Source organism: Tupaia chinensis, unplaced genomic scaffold, assembly GCF_000334495.1.
Source record: "Tupaia chinensis unplaced genomic scaffold, TupChi_1.0 Scaffold000444_1, whole genome shotgun sequence".
NCBI lineage: Eukaryota > Metazoa > Chordata > Mammalia > Scandentia > Tupaiidae > Tupaia > Tupaia belangeri.
Window position 1 is genome coordinate 1109828 of NW_006159949.1, and position 6290 is coordinate 1116117.

At 43.3% G+C, this 6290-nt stretch overlaps 1 pseudogene; it reads right to left on the reverse strand.

The window, feature by feature from the left end:
• Window positions 1-388: 388 nt before the first annotated feature.
• Window positions 389-2540, reverse strand: LOC102498376 (cytoskeleton-associated protein 2 pseudogene; annotated as a pseudogene).
• Between the last annotated feature and the right edge of the window lie 3750 nt (window positions 2541-6290).

A 6290-nucleotide genomic window follows, 5' to 3' on the forward strand; every position in this document is an offset into this window, starting at 1 on the left:
TTTAACATTTTGTGTTTTAATTTTTGAAGAAAGTCACTCTATACGTAACAATTTTTGACTTTCATTCCAATCAAAGGCCAAAAAAAGTATTATGTTTAAAGTCAGAAAAGTGTATCATAATATTTTAAAACAGGTCACTGCAAAACCAAATTTTATTTAGAACACCTCATTTTCTGACTATGAATTACTAATACTTGTATTTAGTAAGTGAACACAAACCTGTTTATATTTAAGGAATGTAGTAAGCACGCTGACACAATTTACCCGTCTTAAGGAGTACGATTCGCTTTCCGACGCACAGAAGGGCGACTCCTGCTGTACAGTGGAAGTAGAGGCGCCCACTGCCATGAATACTTGGGCTAGGTAGGTCCTGGGGCAACTCCAGGCCTCAGGGAAATATAAGCCTCACAAAACCAAATGAACACCTGTAATCATAAAAAACGCACTCCTTAGCTTCACGTCTCTTCTGTCTCAGTGTCGGGTGCGTCCAGCAAAGTGCTGCACTAGGGTGGCATACGGAAGCGTCGGTTTCACTTCCTAACTCTGTGAACTGTTCCAATGAAGACACACAAAAATAATGGTCTTTTAACGTGTCTGACAATGTAGAAGTCTTCTCTGGAAGATGTTGAGATTGTTTCACTGCTGTCGGAAATTTCAGCTCTTCGAATGTAGAATTTATTTCATCACATTGCTCCTTCTTTATACTTTGCAAGTATGGAGCAGACACATTATATTTCATTAAGCAACCCGCCCTAGTTTCTGTATTGGGAGTTTTACCATGGCAGGGTGAATCTTTTGTGTTGTCATCTTGCTCCTTCTCACAATCCCCAAATACCACATTTCAAGGATGTTTATTCTCCATTTCCGGTTTTCCTGGCTGTAGATTTACACCTATATATTCAGTGTTGACTTCTTGGATTTGTTCTTTGGTTATGCAATCATCCTCCGTATTTTTCTCGAAAATAACTTTTTCTTGATTCTTCATGTGATAATATCTACAGTCACATGCCACATCTCTTCAGTGGGCTGAGCCCCTGCCAGAATGGCCTGCTCATAAATTGTGATAATATCTTCACTAGGACTTGGGATTGGTTCAGTACAGACAAGACATATCCAATATTTAACGAGGGTTTTGGCATCTGTAATATTTTTTAATCAAGTCATTCAGTGTGACCAATATTTCTTCTTTTGGGCATCTCTCATTAATTAGGTTCAGGCATTCAGAAAATGTCTTATTCACTTTTTCAGTAAATAATCTTTGTTCATCTTCTGCCATGGTAGTCCAGATGGACCTAACTGGTTTTTGATTTTGTGCTTCAGATGCGGGCTGAGCAACTACTGAATGAGGTGGCCTTCGCAGCATTCTTCCTTTGCCGGCTTTCCATTCAGCAGACCAGCCTCTCTCTTCTGCAGTGTCTTTGGGCTGGGCTGATGCACTATCAGTAGTTGCTTTTGCTACAGTGTGTCTGCACTGCTTCCTGGATTTTGACTTTTCTGTTCTGTTAGTTTGGTCTTCGAGGATGAAGCAGGCCGGGCTACAGTTTCAGACGTGATGCTTCTTGATAATGACTTCACTCTTTTTTGTCCTCAGAACCGGTTTTGACCCTAGATAAAGCATTTTCAATTGTAGTCATTCTTGTTCCTGAGGCCCTTTCTGGATTGTGACATCCTGGCAGAGGTCCTACCGATGCTTTGTTGCACTGTGCCCCAGGGAGAAGTGGGGTGATTGCTAATAGGAGGTCACACCAGTTGTGTGCTCTGGGAGGTGGTGCTCACAGATTGAATGGTAGCCGTCCTATTTGAGGATCTCCCACTTTTCACTGTTACCATGTGGTTTATGGGCCGAGGCTTTGTGACTAGAGACAGTAGTTGAAAGTTCCTTTGTTGTTGTAGAACTCTCATCTTTGACTTGGAGAGGTTTTCTAAATGAATTAACCTTAGACTGCACAATTTGGCCACGATAAGATCCAAGGGTAGGTTTCTGTAGTGATTTGTTTCTTTTTATTATTATTCTTAAGGTGAAATGCCTGGCCTAATGTCATGTTTATTTGGGGGATCATCTTTAATCAGTAACAACTGCAGAGTTTGGCATCGTCAAAATTAGGTGTATCAACTGGCATAGTCAAATCGCTTAATTCATTTGAAGGTGTTAAAGGAATATGTTTTTTTCCCATTATTGCACTATTTTTGCTTCCGGTAGGTCTACTGGCATTTTCTTTTTCAACTATTTTTGTTTTAAATGCTTGAACTTCTTTCCCTTCTTCAACCTGGACCTCAGGTATCATCACTGTCTGGCCTCTACTGGACACTATCTGATATTCCCGTTTGTACACGAAAACTGTTTTTCTTCTTAACGGATGTTCCTTGAGTTTTTCTCTTCTTTGCTCTCTGAATGTGGACTGAGTCCTTTGACTTGGGACTGCAGATCCAGCTGCAGATCCAGGGGCACTGTTGGGGTGCTGCTTGCAGTCTGCAGTCGCGGGGCGTCCTGCATGAGGAACCCTCTGGCTCCTGCAGTTCTCCACCACGCTTTGTGCATGCTGCAGGGATTTGGCCTCTCTTAGTCTTTTTAAAATTCTTTTTTAATGAGAAATTTCTTTTACATACAAAAGTAAAGAAAATGCTAAGCTAAGTTTCCGTGTACCAGACACTGCCTGCTTACGCATGCATTGGACAGTCCACTCATACACACACGATTCTTTTAAAACAAATCGCAGACTCGTCCCTCCTCGGTGAACCCTTTTGTACTTTTATCTTCCAGGACACTATTTTCTTTTGGTTTTCTTTCCTCCTTCCTGTGGACTGCTCCATTTCGGCCTTCCTTGCTGAACCCTCTTCACCTTCCCAACTTCTTCCAAGCGACCCCGGTGCCATCCTCTGACCTTCATCTAAGTTAACGCTCCTCATCCCTGAACTCAAATACTGTCCAGACACGAACAATTTCTATGGATTTCTAACCTGGATCTCTCCATTTTAGAGTCAAACATCTAACTGGCAACTTGACATCTTCACTTGGCTGTCTAATAGTCACCTCAAACTAATGCACCCAAAAAAGAACTCTCCTCCTATAGACTTCCTTCTCTTCCTACAGCCTTCTTATAAAATCTCGTTAATGCCAATTGTGTTTTTCCAATTGCTTCTGAATCATTCTTGGCTCTTTCCTTTCTCATACTTCACATCCAATCCATCAGCAAATGTTGTCAGCACTACCTTCAAAATATAACTAGAATTTGACAACTCCTCAACCTCTCCAGCACCTCTCATCTCATCTCCTGCCCAGACTGTCGCAGTGGCCTCTTCTCTGTTTCTACTCCTGCCTCTCCATCCCCTCATCTGTTCTCCATGCAGCTGTCAGTGTGATATTTTTTAGAACACGTCACTCCACTGCTCAAAACCTTCCATTCAGAGTAAAATCCTAAATGCACACTGTAGTCCACAAGGCCGTACATAACCTGGTTCCCAGCCTCCTGCCTGATCTCATCTCCTATCCTCCTCCTCATGCCCTTTGCACATTCACACTGACTCCTTTGCAGTTTCTCCAAATTGCCAAAGGAGTTCCCACTTTCAGGACTTTGAACCTCCTCTTCCCTCTACCTGGACGCTCTCCCCCTCAGATTCCATAAAGCTCACTTCCTCGCTTCAAGTCGCTAGACAAATGCTACTTCACCAGAAAGGCCTTCCTCAACATCCCATCTAAAAGTCTATTCTCATCACCATCGGCCCTATTACCCTACTCTTCCTACAAGTACTTGTGATCTGCCATACTTGTTGGCCTGTCACTTGCCTCTTCTCTCTAGAATGTGAGTTCCATGAAATCCAAGAATTCACATCTTCTCAACCCACAGAGGGGACCAGGTAAGGCCTAGACCATTGCCTTACCCAACAGGTGCTCTGGGCTCCTGCGAGTAAGCACTGCAGGGTCCCTGGAGGTGAAAATACAATGCCCACCTCTGAGATGCCTGGTGTACTGTGCTCCACCATGGATGGAGAGGCCCACCACAGCATGACACTACCCGTCTGGGCCACACCCTGAGCCCACAGCTGATCAGGAAGTGGGCATCTGGAAGACGTTAGGGGGTGGTGCTAAGGCTTCCCAAATGATGAACCATTTTTGTGACATTTGATTTCAGGTTCTGGGAGACTCGTTTAACAATGTGTCTGTATTCCACACATCAGAGTCTCACCATTGTTTGGAAAGAATTGATGTAAGGATAATCTCATTGGATTAGGAGTCCATTTGCATTATTACATGAAATGTCACCAAGAAGTCACAGAAATTTGTATGTAGAAATGAAAAAGAGGAAAGTTGACTCTTCAAATATAATTTTAACTATTGATATTTTTGGGGGGTAGAGAGATTTTTGCTATAGGGCACGTGCGCTCACCAGAAAGACAGAGACAGAGAGACAGAAAGTAAGAAATCACCCCTCAGGGGGGGATGGCCACGCCGCAATCCCTTCTCTATTCTCCTCTTGGGATTTTGGGCATGCACGCACACGCGCCCGGCATGAGTTTAAGCCATCAGATCTGGGACTCGAACCATGGTCTACTACATGAGAGTCCAGCAACATAGCCATTATGCTAACTACTGGTCCCTCAACTCTGTATTCCACACATCAGAGTCTCACCATTGTTTGGAAAGAATTGATGTAAGGATAATCTCATTGGATTAGGAGTCCATTTGCATTATTACATGAAATGTCACCAAGAAGTCACAGAAATTTGTATGTAGAAATGAAAAAGAGGAAAGTTGACTCTTCAAATATAATTTTAACTATTGATATTTTTGGGGGGTAGAGAGATTTTTGCTATAGGGCACGTGCGCTCACCAGAAAGACAGAGACAGAGAGACAGAAAGTAAGAAATCACCCCTCAGGGGGGGGATGGCCACGCCGCAATCCCTTCTCTATTCTCCTCTCGGGATTTTGGGCATGCACGCACACGCGCCCGGCATGAGTTTAAGCCATCAGATCTGGGACTCGAACCATGGTCTACTACATGAGAGTCCAGCAACATAGCCATTATGCTAACTACTGGTCCCTCAACCGTTTACATTTTTGAAAAGTTAAAAAAATTGTCTTAAATTTTTTTATTGCCAACATGTGAAGAGTTTCTCAAAGACAGTGACTAAGAATTTGAAGAGACTGTCATTATAAAGCTTTGCTCAGGATTTGAGGACAGCCATTTGAAGCATTGAACATGCTCCAGTTTCTCATTTAATGTTTTGAAAAGATCTTATTTCAAAGTTTCATAAAAGGGCCATATCTTCCCTGAGACTTCGTATTTTACTTTTTGCTATCAAAATTATGTAAGGACAATGTATGAGGCCCATACAGATACTCTAATTCTTTAATCTCTCCCAAGAGACCTCAGATAGTATCACTTTCTATGTTTGCTGTGATGTGAAAAGGGCCGGGAAACATTGTCCCGGTGGTTCAAGATTGGAGGATGGAGAACAGAATGTTGGAAAAGTGAGGAGCTTTACCTCAGACTGGGTAAGAAACAGAGTCAAGTGAGAAGGGGATGATATGCTGGGAGAATGGGAAAAAGTAAAGGGACCAGATCCTGGGATCACAATGTCAAGCCAGCTCCAAAGAGCTGAGAAAACAGAGCTGAGAGTGGCAGCGTGCCATTTCCCACCCCTCTTATGCTTGATTTCCTTTGCTGTCTCATCCTAGATAGCAGGACCCTTTTGCTACACATGATGGAAAAACTCCCACAATGGCAACTGAGTGGTCTAGAAAGTAGGCATAGCTTCAGGCATGGCTTGATCCAGGAGTTCTCCATCTCTCCGCTCCTACTGTTACTGACTTTCTTCTTGGACTTTGTATACTGTTCATGGGACAGAAAAATAGTAACAAACAAGAGGCTGGGTGGCTGGAGGAGGTTTGGGGAGCAGGGAGCTACTTCCCGGTCTCTGATCACCTTTTTGGATCTTCTCAAAGAGAAGAAAAGCATGACACTTATTTTAAGTTGGAAATGGCCTTTGAGAGCATATGGTCCCATCTTATAGGTGAGCAAAGCAAGACCCAGAAATAGTAGGTGACTCACAAGGTCACACAGCTGGTAGTTCTAACTTTCTGATTCCCAGCTCATTTGGCATTATTCTCTGTGCAAATAAAGACAAAGCTTTTTTTAAAAAATGCCTTCAGTGAGGCCATTTGATCTCTGTGAAAGCTCAGGTGTAGTCCAGAGGTGACTACTCTTTACCCTCACCTCATCCTGGAGCCGGGCCAACCTGGGCATCCTTCTGCCTGTGGGGAGCACTGGTGCACACTCACGCCTCCAGA